Here is a 16053-nt window from a genome sequence, read left to right on the forward strand (position 1 = left end):
TTATTTCCTAGTTGACAACAAAGTTTCTTTAATTACTCAAATCTCAATTTTCTTATTTCCAAAGTGACAGTATTGATGTATACTTTGTAGAGTTGTTGTGAGAATTAATATAGGTAACTGTATTGGCTCAGATGGTAAAGAATCCGCCTGCAATGAGGGAGACCTGGGTTCAATCTCTGGGTTGGGAAGATCCCCTGGAGGAAGGCATGGCAAACCACTCCAGTATTCTTGCCTAGAGAATCCCCATGGACAGAAGAGCCTGGAAGGCTACAGTCCATGGAGTCACAAAGAGTCGGACATGACTGAGCAGCTAGGCACAGCACAGCACATGGCCAGCCCATTCACGATGGCTGTTCTCTTGCTCTGTGCACATTCCCTGCTAGACCAGTCCCTACTTCACCTATACCCAACTCACATGACTGTCCCATCCTCTTAATCATAAGGCTTAATCAGTACCTACCTGTGTGCTTGCCTCCTGCACTAGCCACTAGTTTCCCCAGTAACTAATGAGCCAACTTGATATCAGTTTCCCCTATAAATGTCAGCCTCCTCCTCCCCTTAGTGGCAAAGATTCCTTCTTGTAGCCATAATGATGGGGTGTCGCTCCAGGACTTTGCTTCAGATTTGTAAGACCCCCTAACCAATAAATTGTTGATGTCTCTATCCCTGGGCTCTTTCTTGGGTCTTGCACCTGGGCAATTACAGGGCTTGCAGGCCTGTAGGGTGCAGCTCACAGTAACACACTGAGACAGTGCTTGGCACCCTGTTGTCGATGAGTGGTGACTTTTATTTCTCTGGCACTACTGAGGAGAGGCAAGAGGGAGATGAATGTCTGGGGCGGTGGGCAGGAAGTGGCAGGAGATCTTTTAAAAGGAGGGGGTTTGGGAGATGGTCGGGATGCCTGGTAGGAATAATGAGTTGATATGAAGAAGGATGGATGGAGAGAGAAAAGAAGGATAGGAAAAAAAGAGGGTTAAGGTAGAGAAAACAGATAAGAGCCCCAGGAAAAATAGTAAAAGATGTCTATGAGCAGGTACCGAAGGTGTTTTTATAGCCCTTATACTGAAAGTGTTCTAGGACCTGCAGCATGAGCCTCACCAGGGAGCGTGTTAGAAATGCAGTTTCAGGCCCCTCCACAGACCTTCTGATTCAGAATTCACATTTTAAGAAGATCCCAGTGTCCACTAAATCTGTTGATCGTGTTTTCATCTGCTGAAAGTAAAGCAGATTCAAATCACCAGGAAGGTCCTGGGGCTCTGTGTGATCTCTGAATTTACCAGGAAGACGTCCCCATCAAATGGGTGGGATCCAGGATGTGACACTCCCCTTGGCACTCTGCTCTGGACAGAAGTGCTCCAAGCCAGAGTCAGGCTGGAGGTTCCCAGGGGTTCTTCAAACTTCTCACCTGGCTCCAGAGTAACAGGTGTGGAGGAACTAGGAAGTGGAATGGTTGACCGCCTGCACGACAGGCATGCAGCCACCTGCCCCTTCCTGCTCCCCTTCCTTGCCTCTGAGCAATGGAAGCACTTGTCTGTGCCCTGCATAGACTGTCTTCATCGCAGGTGCCTGGGAAAGCTGGACTCATGCCCTGGGACAGCCACTTCCCTGTTCCCTGACATATCATAAATCCTTCATATTGTGATGTTAGGGGCTCAGGGTTTCCCAGTGCAGTGGGGTCTTGACTATAGCTTTCTGGTGACATTGTATTGCTCCTCCACACACACACCCCTCACCGCCGCCAAGTCAGCAGCCAGGCAGCTGATGAAAAAAAAGAGAAGTTGCTGGATATAAAAAAGTGTTGCCTCTGGGGCCAACAGGAGAGTACCTCCCCCATCAAAACAGGGGCAGCTCCACTCAGACCCACCACCTGTCAGGGCCCAGAGTGGCCAGATGATCTTTATTCCAAGAAAAGCTAGGAAGTCCAGACTTTCATGTCAAAACCTTCGATTTTAAAGTTTGACAGTGAATTCATTTTTCTAAACCTTGCTGCTCATACAAAAGACATCTGAGGGCTAGATGCAACTCCCAGGCTGCCAGTGTACCACATCCTTCCTGAGTCTTTTAAGGAGAATAGAAATTTTCACCAGACTGGAAATAGGCAAAGAAGACAAAGACTCTTGAATTGCTGCCTGCCCCAGTGTGGTAGGCCCTGGTGATACCTGCCCGATGAGGCTGAGGATGCTGCTTTACCTTTCCAGGTGGACACAGTTTGAATGAAATATGGCTGTTGTACCCTTTTCATGGCAACTAGAAACAAAAATATCAAACATTCAATAAGTTATGTATAATGGGAAGGAGAGACTATCATAATTAGTTGATTAATCATTGTCAGCCTCTTGTCGTGTGCTGATACATGAGTAAATTATGTTTGGAGTATTGATTGCATCCAAGCTAGAATTCCTTTGAGGCTGTCACCTGAAGGACACTGTGACCACAGAGGTCCACCTCAAGTTACTGCCTTTTGCAAAGTGATAATGGGGTGCACAGCCATGTGTAATTTAAGCTCATCTTCCTACAGGCAATGGGTGGTTATGGCCACACTGCTGAAGCTGTATTGCTTTCAGCTTTACTGGGAACCTTTATTGAAACAGAAACCTAATACCATTTAGGTTAATAATATGCCCACTTAATCTTCCTTTCCAGAACTAGCCTGATCTTTAAACTTTCTGAGGGGAGACTGGCAGTGATTCCTCATTGCAGATAGGTATCTCATCAGATAAAGAAGGGCTGGGAAAAACGTTTTTATTCTGCATCATTTTGATTGCTTTTTTCATAGTGAAAGTGCAGTAGTTCTCTCTTATCTCTGAATGCAGTGCTGGTAAAACCAGGGTGTGTTTGTTTCCCAGAAGGAAATTCAGGAATGGGATAAGCTTGTATTCAGGTATTGAACCAGGATTACAGCTATTCATTCCAACTCTGTTCTTTTAATTAGGGCTCCCCCTAGGTGATTAATGGCTAAGAAAATAAAGTATGATGTTGGGGGCCGGCGTGAGGCACTCCGCCCGTGGCAAAGGTCATGAGGAAGGAGGCTCGACATACGCAAAGGCGGGATCGAGCCTCAGGAGTCCCCCTGGAAATCCTCGAGCATCTACCCCCATAACCAGAGCCTGCCTACTTTACTACTTTGCACTCTCCCCTACACCTCTGACTTTACAGGGGGCTGTCCCCCACCACCTCATTCGGAGAAGGAGTTAACTTAGAGCTCCAGTTAATAATAATTCCTGGGCGTGATAGGAGTGTTTTAACCTACAAACTCCTCTGAAGGTTCTCTAGCCTGCCTGACAGGCTTGTCCAGCCACATGTGATTGCTCACAGCCTCCCAACCGTGAGAGGCACGAGATGCTTTAAACCTTCTAAAAACAGGTTCCTTAGAAAAGTTAGAAAATTATTAGTATAAGTATAATGGGCTGATTAGAAATCGTATTGGTGAAGGGTTTTTCATTTGTTGAGCCAATGTTTACTGCTAAGTCTCCACATCCCCTGCCCTTATACACATTAATAAATATATAGAAGAAATAAGTATTAACCTTTGATATTAATCACGTTAGACCTTAGGCTAAGTAAATTCTTTCCTTAACTAAAACCCACTACACCCTCTCCTTATAGGAATGTAACTTTATTTGGGTGGCATCTGTTTTAAGAATAATCACCCCTGGAGAAATAAGTGTCCTGGTTGACTGACCGCTGTCACAAGGAGAGGGTCATAAATTGTCAGCAGGCCCCCCTGGCCAGAAGATGATGTAACACCCCTAAGACCTCTGTATACATTTGTATGAAGCACCTGACTTTGATAAAAGTCAGGACTGCTGACCCCGCGTGACTTTTGCATAACATCTCAGTGTATAAAAGTAGACCATGGAAAATAGAGAATTGGGATCAGTTCCTCAAAAGACTGGTCTCCCCATGTCTCTCTCTCACTCTGGCTGAGTCTCCATCTGGAGCGCGGAACCCACCATGCTTACTAATTATGCATGGGCTTCTAAGCTCCAACCGGGGAGGCCTCAGTATCTCCTCTCCTTCGGGAGAACGGAAGGATGCCTGTGGCCTACGTAAGTGGTGCAAACTTTTTGTCTTGAAGTTTTATTGGTCCCCCGTGTAAACCAAGCTACTCAGCCTCTTTTCTACACTGAATTTTCCTACTGAGCTATCCTTATTCTATTACTCTTTATATCTTTAATTAATATCTAATTGAAGCTATTGTATCCTGATCCTCGCCTACGCTGTCTCTCCTTCAAATACCCTGGATCAGCCAGGGCTGGACCCCGGCAGTATGAGGGCTGAAGGGGAGTCCTGGGAATATGACCAACTGGATGCAACTTTCATCTTTCCTACTCTCAAACCCTAAATTTCTTCCTCTTGGGAGCCAAACAGCTGCTAACTCCTGTGGTTGGCTGGGTGCAGGTGAGGCCTTGGGCTTTGGTAGGTTCCAAGTAGAGAGAATTGTGAGGTTCCTTCTCCCAGTGGGCTAGGCAGGTGCCTGAGAATGATGTCAAAGGCCAGGAGGGAGGAATGGAAGGCAGCAAATACTGAGAAGAGTTGGGCTGCTGGGGATCAAGTCAACACAGGCCAAGTGTGACTGCGCTGGGCTTCCTACCCCAAGAGGCTGTGGAGGAGCCGAATGGGGACTGGGTCCTCCAACCCTGCAGTTGGAGCCGTGTGAGGAGTCTGCAGGGAGGGGATTTCCCAAAGCTTCTACAAGTCAGCCTGTGGGACTGAGATGGCTTTACCTTCTGTCGTCTGTGGGGCTCTCATCACTGGGACTCATAAACCACCATGTCTAAGATATAAAGAACCCACACAGAAAAACACCATCTAAAAGGGGCCAGCAGCCAGAGAGAAAAAGTGAAATACATACCCACCAAGGCAACTTTGTGAGAGAAGTGTTTGAGTCGGGGAAGAGCAGGGACATGAGCTTCCATGACAAAATAGCAACTTTTGGTGGGTGGACAGACAGGGAGAAAAAAGTAAGACTTCAAAAGCCTAAAGAAGGAAGATGGAAATTAAACCGCTCATCTTTAGCAGAGTGAGGGGGGGATCAGAAGAGATATGAAGCGTCTCTGTGGGGAAATGGGATTTCCTGGTGGCTCAGAGGGTAAAGCATCTGCCCGCAATGCGGGAGACCCAGGAAGATCCGCTGGAGAAGGAAATGGCAACCCACTCCATACTCTTGCCTAGAAAATTCCATGGATGGAGGAGTCTGATAGGCTACAGTCCATGGGGTCACAAAGAGTTGGACACAACTGAGCAACTTCACTTTTTGTTGTTGTTGTTGTTGTGGGGAAATGGTGCCAAATTGGTGAGGAAAATAATACCTTGTTTTCATAAAAATGAATAAGTAAAAATTTATATATGAAGCAGTTAGGTTTCCAGGTCTCCTTTCTTGCCTCAGCAAGGAGTAGGATCCCTTGGTCCAGGTCGTCTTCTGTGCCATACCTCCCAGAACACTAGCATTCATGCTTATCCCTCTCATATACTTGTGTACGTGTATAGATATAGGTATAGATTTTTAAGATTCTTTTCTATTATAGGTTGTTACAAGATATGGAATATAGTTTCCTGTGCTGTACAGTAAATACTTGTTGTTTATCTGTTTTATGTATAATAGGGTTTATCTGTTAATCCCAGATTCCTAATTCATCCCTCCCCCTTTGCTCCCTTTGATAACCATAAATTTGTTTTTTGTTTTTTTTTATGTATATAGTGCCTCACTTTTAAATAAAAGCAGACAATCAAGGGTCACCAGATCTGTGAGAAAATATAATATGAAAGGCAGAGACCAAAAAGAAAGAAAGTTGGAAAAAAAGGGAAGAAAGTATAGGCAACAGAAGAAAACTTAAAAAGCCCTCAATGTCTCTGGAGAGAAAAGGTATTATATTCAAGAAACAAAAGAAGCAATTGAATAATAACATTTAGAGAACAATTTATAGATATATATTATTTTGTTGAAGTATAGTTGATTTATAATATTGTGTTACTTTCTGCTCTATAGCTAAGTGGTTCATTCTTCTCTTAAATATTCTTTTCCATTATGGTTTGTCATAGGGTACTGAAAATAGTTCTCTAAGCTATACAGTAGGACCTTGTTGTTTATCCATTCCATAAATAATAGCTTACATCTGCTAACTTCAACGATCCACTCCATCCCTCTCCCTTGGCAATCACAAGTCTGTTCTAATAGAGATATAGTTTTAATTGGAGATTAAAAATAGGATAGCAAAAGGGAATAATTCAAGAGAAGAATTAGAGGAAATGTCAATATTAGCAAACAGAAATACAGGATTCTCAGTTTAATTTGAATTTCAGATTCAAACAACATTTTTTTTTTTAGTATAAATATGTCCCATGCAATGCTTAGTTTGTCTGAAATTAAAATTTACCTGCGTATCTTATACTTTATCTAGTTACCCCAATTGGAAGGCAAATTTGATGAAATTTCCAAGAAAATATAACCAGAGAGAGAGGAGATAATAGATTCAAAGATTAGTTGAGGAAATCCAATATTTGAATGATAAGGGAGTTCCATAAATAGAGAACAGAAACAGAGCAAATAAATTATCAAGTTCAGCAAACTGATTGAGAGAGTCTACCCAGGGCCAAGCACAAGAATGAAAAATCTCCCACGAAATGCATCATTATGAAATTGCATAGCACTTAGGATAAAGCAGTGAAAAAGATCAAGCCACATACAAAGAATCGGGAATGAAAATGGCAAAAATTTTCTACAGAAAACTATGGAGTAACGCCTTCTGAATTCTCAGAGAAAACTTATCTCGGGTCTATAATTCTACACCCCAGCCAAATAGACCATCAGTTTTGAAGACAGAATACGATTTTTTTTCTGGAATCTTTAAAAACAGCTTAACTTCTATGTATCCCTTCTTCAATAGACATATAAAAAGCCATTGGAGGATGTGCTCCATCAAAATGTGAGAGTTAAGCAAGAAAGAAGCTGAAGACCCCAGGAGAGAGAGGCAGGCAATCCCTAAAACGATAAGAGAGGCTAACCTTAGGAAGATCGCTGAATATAGATTTTTATATATATATATATATATATATATATATATATATATATTCTTTTTCAGATTCTTTTCCATTATAAGATATTGACTATATCTTATAGTCATTAGATTATTAGATTATAATCTTAAGTCATTATAGTCTTATAGTTATTATGAAATATTGACTATAGTTCCCTGTGCTCTACTGTAGGTCCTTGTGGTTTCTCTATTTTATATATAGTAGTTTGCATCTGCTAATCCCAAATCTCCTAATTGATCCCTGTCCCCTCTTTTCCCCTTTGGTAACCATAAGTTTGTTTTTCTATATCTATGAGTCTATTTTTATTTTGTAAAATAGTTCATTGATAGCATTTTGGGGGATCCACTTATAAGTGATATATTTGTCCTTCTATGTCTGACTTATTCACTTAGTATGATAATCTCTAGATCCATCCATGTTGCTGGAAATGGCATTATTTCATTCTTTTTATGGCTGAGTACTATGCCATTGTATGTATATACATTGTATGTGTATCACATCTTCTTTATCCATTCATCTATTGATGAACTTTTAAGTCCTACAAATATTTTAAAATAAAATTTAACAGACATTCCTAATAAAGTAAATTAGAAAGAATAAAAATAACAAGATTTATAAAAGTGATAAAATGTATTAAAGACTCTCAAAATGTAAGAACAAATATCATCCTTAACGACAAAAGGAGAATGGTAGGAGATTTGGTCTTGAGAGGTAGCAGCTTGGTCTTGAGCAGCTACTACATAATAAAGAACTATTATTTGCCTGTGAAATTAAGAATTTTAAACTGTATTTCCTAGAATCCCCAGAATATGAAGGACTATCTGCATTAGAAGCACTTGTTTTAGTGTCCCAGGAGTATCTACATTTCAAAAAAGAGCCCCAGGTAAGTCTTTTCTGGATTAACTTTAAAAAAAATTTTTTTTTTGCTTTTAAAAATGTTTTTTGAGATATTTTACATATCATAGAATTTTCCCATTTAAAGTGTACAATTCAATGAACTTTAGTATATTTACAAAGTTATATAATCATCTACTGTAATCTAATGTTAGAACATCTCCATCACTCCTAAAATAAATTTGTCAATCGCAATCTCTCAATTCATCCCACCCTACCCCTTTCCCCCTTTGGTAACTAACTATTCATTTGTTCTCTACATCTGTGTCTCTATTTCTGTTTTGCAAATAAGATTATCTATACCACTTTTCTGGAGAAGACAATGGCACCCCACTCCAGTACTCTTGCCTGGAAAATCCATGGACAGAGGAGCCTGGTAGGCTGCAGTCCATGGGGTCGCTAAGAGTCAGACACGACTGAGCGACTTCACTTTCACTTTTCACTTTCATGCATTGGAGAAGGAAATGGCAACCCGCTCCAGTGTTCTTGCCTGGAGAATCCCAGGGACGGGGGAGCCTGGTGGGCTGCCGTCTATGGGGTCACACAGAGTCGGACACAACTGAAGCGACTTAGCAGCAGCAGCAGCAGCATACCACTTTTCATGGGTTTCCCAGGTGGCACCAGAAGTAAAAAATCCACCTGCCAATGTAGCAGATGAAGGAGATGTGGGTTCGATCCCTGGGTTGGGAAGATCCCTGGAGAAGGGAATGGCTACCCACACCAGTATTCTTACCTGGAAAATTCCATGGACAGAGAAGCCTGGTAGGCTATAGTCCATGCGGTCACAAAGAGTTAGACATGACTAAACACACATACACAATTACTATTTTTCTAGATTCAACACTTATTCATGATAAAAACTGTCCATCAATTAAGAATTTTTAGAAACTTTCTAAATTTGATAAAGGCTGTATATTTAAAGCACTGTTAATGTAAATAAAACTATTAAGCACTTAAAAAAAAAGAAATTTGTGGCCATTAATCACTCCCTATTCCCACCTCTAGCCTAGGCAGCTACTAACTTTTCTTTCCCTATATATTTGCCTTTTAGGATATTTCATATAAATAGAATCATACAATAGGTGTTATTTTGTGTCTGGCTTTTCTCACTGAGCACACTTTTGAGGCCATAGATCATCTTGGAGAACTGCTACTTAGGACAACAGAGGTTACCAGAGGGTTCAAACTGAGAAGCAACAAAATCAGATTTTCAAAGACCTCCTTCTTCCTCTTCTCCCAGCCAGTCCACCCGTCCCCATGTTGTTACAGCAGGGTCTCAGTCAGCACGCTAAGTCAACCACACCACACTTTCCCTATGGAAAAGTTGGGTCACATTGCCATTCAATGCCAGAAAAGTTACTGGCAGTGGCCTTGGTTCCTGGAGCATCAATCTTCATCTAATTCACAGTAAACAGCAAGATAACATCTTCCTGGGACAGGGAGAGAAAAAAAAATGCTGAGTCGTGTCTGCAAATCTGAGCTGGTCTATCTTGGTTTTGAAAGTTTTGTTTTTTAAAATCCCATAATAGCAAAACCTGGAAGAGCTCTCAGAGGTAGAGTATCATTTTTACAAGTGCTAGAGGAGTCATCTGGGGAAGCAGTGGCGCCCCACTCCAGTACTCTTGCCTGGAGAATCCCAGGGATGGAGGAGCCTGGCGGGCTACAGTCCATGGGGTCGCTAAGAGTCAGACACGACTGAGCGACTTCACTTTCACTTTTCACTTTCATGCATTGGAGAAGGAAATGGCAACCCACTCCAGTGTTCTTGCCTGGAGAATCCCAGGGATGGGGGAGCCTGGTGGGCTGCCGTCTATGGGGTCGCACAGAGTCGGACACGACTGAAGCGACTTAGCAGCAGCAGAGGAGTCATCAGGGCAGGGGGAGTCCTCCGGGTGGGTCTCAGAGCTCAGTTGCAGCAGTTTTCATTCAGAATTGGGTGACATAGGAAAGGGGCCATCTCTAGAGATCTGGGGAGCAACAACCCTAGAGAGCCACAGGGTATCTCAAGAAACTGAAATAACAATGAAAACAAACCGTCTTTCTGATCAGTTGGTTCCACGGAGAATAAAGGAAATGACCAAGGGACCTTAGTGAAGCCTTCTGCTGCCCTGGGAGACTATTTTAAACAGTGGTTCTGAAGCTTAGCCTGTGTCAAATGACCTGGAGGTGTGGTAAACCCTGATCCCTGAGCCCCATCTGAGTTTCCGACTTAGCAGATCTGGGGGCAGCTGGAGATTTGGCATCTCTAATAAGTTCCCATGTGTTTCCGAGACTTTGGAAATGACTGCCCTGTAGTACGCAAAATCAATCCGCTCAGCAACCCTTTTTTTTTCTTTTTTGACCTTATGCCCCTACTGAAAGGGAAAACTATGGATGTCAATAGGCTGCAGGTTGGGGTCACACTCAGAGGTCTGTGGGGCTGTAATAAAACACTCCTCTTGAGGCCAAGGAACAGACTTGGGCCTACTTGGACCTAGGCACTTATTTACATCAATCAAACCACAAATATCTGATGGGTGACTATTGTAATTATAGCTACCATTTATTAAGCACTATCTTTACTCCAGGTGCTCCACAGACATTAAATCTTCACAGCAGCCCTACGGATCCCTCCACACTGACCCTGCCAGGCATATCCTAGGGCCCCAGGGCCTTGACACAGGCCAGTCCCTTGACCTGAAATGTGCTTCTCTCACATAGCTCTCTCCTCTGTCCGTTCAGGTCTTCATACAAACAGCATCTCGTCAGAGGGGCCTTCCCTGGCCACCCCCTCTAGAATCGCACCTGCCACCCCTGCCCCCAACTTCCATCTCCCCCTTCACCACCTTATTTTCTCTCCTGAGCAGTCAGTCATCACTAACATTCTATATAGTTGGCTTGTTTTGTTTATTATCTGCTTCTCATTAGCACATACGTACCAGGGCAGGGATTGTGTTCCTGTTGTTTCTTCAGGGCGAACTATCTGGAACATAGTTAAACAGTCCATGCATACCTGTAAAATGAACAAATGAAACCTTCAGAGGGACACTCCTTACTTTGTAGGGACGTGCAGAATTTGGTAATGTGAGGATTAGAGCCTATCATTTATTTATTTATTTATTTTTTTTTTTTTGGCTTTTTTAAATTTTATTTTATTTTTAAACTTTACATAATTGTATTAGTTTTGCTAAATATCAAAATGAATCTGCCACAGGCATACATGTGTTCCCCATCCTGAACCCTCCTCCCTCCTCCCTCCCCATACCATCCCTCTGGGTCGTCCCAGTGCACTAGCCCCAAGCATCCAGTATCGTGCATCGAACCTTGACCGGCAACTCGTAAAACCAGTGGCTTTTATTTATTTTTTTTTTTAATTTTATTTTATTTTTAAAATTTACATAACTGTATTAGATTTGCCAAATATCAAAATGAATCCGCCACAGGTATACATGTGTTCCCCATCCTGAACCCTCCTCCCTCCTCCCTCCCCATTCCATCCCTCTGGGTCGTCCCAATGCACCAGCCCCAAGCATCCAGTATCATGCATCGAACCTGGACTGGCATCTCATTTCATACATGATATTTTACATGTTTCAATGCCATTCTCCCAAATCTTCCCACCCTCTCCCTCTCCCACAGAGTCCATAAGACTGTTCTATACATCAGTGTCTCTTTTGCTGTCTCGTACACAGGGTTATTGTTACCATCTTTCTAAATTCCATATATATGCGTTAGTATACTGTATTGGTGTTTTTCTTTCTGGCTTACTTCACTCTGTATAATAGGCTCCAGTTTCATCCACCTCATTAGAACTGATTCAAATGTATTCTTTTTAATGGCTGAATAATACTCCATTGTGTATATGTACCACTGCTTTCTTATCCATTCATCTGCTGATGGACATCTAGGTTGCTTCCAGGTCCTGGCTATTATAAACAGTGCTGCGATGAACATTGGGGTACTCGTGTCTCTTTCCCTTCTGGTTTTCTCAGTGTGTATGCCCAGCAGTGGGATTGCTGGATCATAAGGCATGTCTATTTCCAGTTTTTTAAGGAATCTCCACACTGTTCTCCATAGTGGCTGTACTAGTTTGCATTCCCACCAACAGTGTAAGAGGGTTCCCTTTTCTCCACACCCTCTCCAGCATTTATTACTTGTAGACTTTTGGATCGCAGCCATTCTGACTGGTGTGAAATGGTACCTCATAGTGGTTTTGATTTGCATTTCTCTGATAATGAGTGATGTTGAGCATCTTTTCATGTGTTTGTTAGCCATCTGTATGTCTTCTTTGGAGAAATGTCTATTTAGTTCTTTGGCCCATTTTTTGATTGGGTCATTTATTTTTCTGGAGTTGAGCTGTAGGAGTTGCTTGTATATTCTCGAGATTAGTTGTTTGTCAGTTGCTTCATTTGCTATTATCTTCTCCCATTCTGAAGGCTGTCTTTTCACCTTGCTAATAGTTTCCTTTGATGTGCAGAAGCTTTTAAGGTTAATTAGGTCCCATTTGTTTATTTTTGCTTTTATTTCCAATATTCTGGGAGGTGGGTCATAGAGGATCCTGCTGTGATGTATGTCAGAGAGTGTTTTGTCTATGTTCTCCTCTAGGAGTTTTATAGTTTCTGGTCTTACGTTTAGATCTTTAATCCATTTTGAGTTTATTTTTGTGTATGGTGTTAGAAAGTGTTCTAGTTTCATTCTTTTACAAGTGGTTGACCAGAGTTCCCAGCACCACTTGTTAAAGAGATTGTCTTTAATCCATTGTATATTCTTGCCTCCTTTGTCAAAGATAAGGTGTCCATATGTGCGTGGATTTATCTCTGAGCTTTCTATTTTGTTCCATTGATCTATATTTCTGTCTTTGTGCCAGTACCATACTGTCTTGATAACTGTGGCTTTGTAGTAGAGCCTGAAGTCAGGTAGGTTGATTCCTCCAGTTCCATTCTTCTTTCTCAAGATCGCTTTGGCTATTCGAGGTTTTTTGTTTTTCCATACAAATTGTGAAATTATTTGTTCTAGCTCTGTGAAGAATGCTGTTGGTAGCTTGATAGGGATTGCATTGAATCTATAGATTGCTTTGGGTAGTATACTCATTTTCACTATATTGATTCTTCCAATCCATGAACATGGTATATTTCTCCATCTGTTAGTGTCCTCTTTGATTTCTTTCACCAGTGTTTTATAGTTTTCTATATATAGGTCTTTAGATTCTTTAGGTAGATATATTCCTAAGTATTTTATTCTTTCCGTTGCAATGGTGAATGGAATTGTTTCCTTAATTTCTCTTTCTGTTTTCTCCTTATTAGTGTATAGGAATGCAAGGGATTTCTGTGTGTTGATTTTATATCCTGCAACTTTACTATAGTCATTGATTAGTTCTAGTAATTTTCTGGTGGAGTCTTTAGGGTTTTCTATGTAGAGGATCATGTCATCTGCAAACAGTGAGAGCTTTACTTCTTCTTTTCCAATTTGGATTCCTTTTATTTCTTTTTCTGCTCTGATTGCTGTGGCCAAAACTTCCAAAACTATGTTGAATAGTAATGGTGAAAGTGGGCACCCTTGTCTTGTTCCTGACTTTAGAGGAAATGCTTTCAACTTTTCACCATTGAGGATAATGTTTGCTGTGGGCTTGTCATATATAGCTTTGATTATGTTGAGGTATGTTCCTTCTATTCCTGCTTTCTGGAGAGTTTTTATCATAAATGGATGTTGAATTTTGTCAAAGGCTTTCTCTGCATCTATTGAGATAATCATATGGTTTTTATTTTTCAATTTGTTGATGTGGTGTATTACATTGATTGATTTGCGGATATTGAAGAATCCTTGCATCCCTGGGATAAAGCCCACTTGGTCATGGTGTATGATCTTTTTAATGTGTTGTTGGATTCTGATTGCTAGAATTTTGTTAAGGATTTTTGCATCTATGTTCATCAGTGATATTGGCCTGTAGTTTTCTTTTTTTGTGGGATCTTTGTCAGGTTTTGGTATTAGGGTGATGGTGGCCTCATAGAATGAGTTTGGAAGTTTACCATCCTCTGCAATTTTCTGGAAGAGTTTGAGCAGGATAGGTGTTAGCTCTTCTCTAAATTTTTGGTAGAATTCAGGTGTGAAGCCGTCTGGACCTGGGCTTTTGTTTGCTGGAAGATTTTTGATTACAGTTTCAATTTCCGTGCTTGTGATGGGTCTGTTAAGATTTTCTATTTCTTCCTGATTGAGTTTTGGAAAGTTGTACTTTTCTAAGAATTTGTCCATTTCTTCCTCGTTGTCCATTTTATTGGCATATAATTGTTGATAGTAGTCTCTTATGATCCTTTGTATTTCTGTGTTGTCTGTTGTGATCTCTCCATTTTCATTTCTAATTTTATTGATTTGATTTTTCTCCCTTTGTTTCTTGATGAGTCTGGCTAATGGTTTGTCAATTTTATTTATCCTTTCAAAGAACCAGCTTTTGGTTTTGTTGATTTTTGCTATGGTCTCTTTTGTTTCTTTTGCATTTATTTCTGCTCTAATTTTTAAGATTTCTTTCCTTCTACTAACCCTGGGGTTCTTCATTTCTTCCTTTTCTAGTTGCTTTAGGTGTAGAGTTAGGTTATTTATTTGACTTTTTTCTTGTTTCTTGAGGTGTGCCTGTATTGCTATGAACTTTCCCCTTAGGACTGCTTTTACCGTGTCCCACAGGTTTTGGGTTGTTGTGTTTTCATTTTCATTCGTTTCTATGCAAATTTTGATTTCTTTTTTGATTTCTTCTGTGATTTGTTGGTTATTCAGCAGTGTGTTGTTCAGCCTCCATATGTTGGATTTTTTAATAGTTTTTCTCCTGTAATTGATATCTAATCTTACTGCATTGTGGTCAGAAAAGATGCTTGGAATGATTTCTATTTTTTTGAATTTACCAAGGCTAGCTTTATGGCCCAGGATGTGATCTATCCTGGAGAAGGTTCCATGTGCACTTGAGAAGAAGGTGAAATTCATTGTTTTGGGATGAAATGTCCTATAGATATCAATTAGGTCTAACTGGTCTATTGTATCATTTAAAGTTTGTGTTTCCTTGTTAATTTTCTGTTTAGTTGATCTATCCATAGGTGTGAGTGGGGTATTAAAGTCTCCCACTATTATTGTGTTATTGTTAATTTCTTCTTTCATACTTGTTAGCATTTGTCTTACATACTGCGGTGCTCCCGTGTTGGGTGCATATATATTTATAATTGTTATATCTTCTTCTTGGATTGATCCTTTGATCATTATGTAGTGACCATCTTTGTCTCTTTTCACAGTCTTTGTTTTAAAGTCTATTTTATCTGATATGAGTATTGCTACTCCTGCTTTCTTTTGGTCCCTATTTGCATGGAAAATCTTTTTCCAGCCCTTCACTTTCAGTCTGTATGTGTCCCCTGTTTTGAGGTGGGTCTCTTGTAGACAACATATGCAGGGGTCTTGTTTTTGTATCCATTCAGCCAGTCTTTGTCTTTTGGTTGGGGCATTCAACCCATTTACGTTTAAGGTAATTACTGATAAGTATGACCCCGTTGCCATTTACTTTATTGTTTTGGGTTCGAATTTATACACCATTTTTGTGTTTCCTGTCTAGAGAATATCCTTTAGTATTTGTTGGAGAGCTGGTTTGGTGGTGCAGAATTCTCTCAGCTTTTGCTTGTCTGAAAAGCTTTTGATTTCTCCTTCATACTTGAATGAGATCCTTGCTGGGTACAATAATCTGGGCTGTAGATTATTTTCTTTCATCATTTTAAGTATGTCTTGCCATTCCCTAAAAATATGGAACGCTTCACGAATTTGCGTGTCATCCTTGCGCAGGGGCCATGCTAATCTTCTCTGTATCGTTCCAATTTTAGTATATGTGCTGCCGAAGCAAGCACAGAGCCTATCATTTAGAAACCTTTTGTGAGTGCCAAATTGCTTTAGTTGTGTCTGACTCTACAACCTTCTGGCTGGAAGCCCGCCAGGCTCCTCAGTCCATGAGATTCTCCAGGCAAGAATACTGGGGTGGATTGCCATGCCCTCCTCCAGGGGATCTTCCTGACCCAGGGATCAAACCCATGTCTCTGACATCTCCTGCATTGGCAGCAGGTTCTTTACTACTAGTGCCATGTGCAAAGCCCCAAAAAGCCTTCACACTGGCATTATTTC

The 16053-nt window shown here is 41.0% G+C and overlaps 1 non-coding gene across 1 annotated transcript; it reads right to left on the bottom strand.

Annotated features, from left to right (window-relative positions):
* Positions 1–15675: 15675 nt before the first annotated feature.
* On the bottom strand, positions 15676–15782 carry LOC129620287 (U6 spliceosomal RNA). The gene has a single exon (XR_008698475.1). It is a non-coding gene; the product is annotated as a U6 spliceosomal RNA (small nuclear RNA).
* Positions 15783–16053: the final 271 nt, after the last annotated feature.

This window comes from Bubalus kerabau, chromosome 9 (assembly GCF_029407905.1).
Source record: "Bubalus kerabau isolate K-KA32 ecotype Philippines breed swamp buffalo chromosome 9, PCC_UOA_SB_1v2, whole genome shotgun sequence".
In the NCBI taxonomy this organism is placed as follows: Eukaryota; Metazoa; Chordata; class Mammalia; order Artiodactyla; family Bovidae; genus Bubalus; species Bubalus kerabau.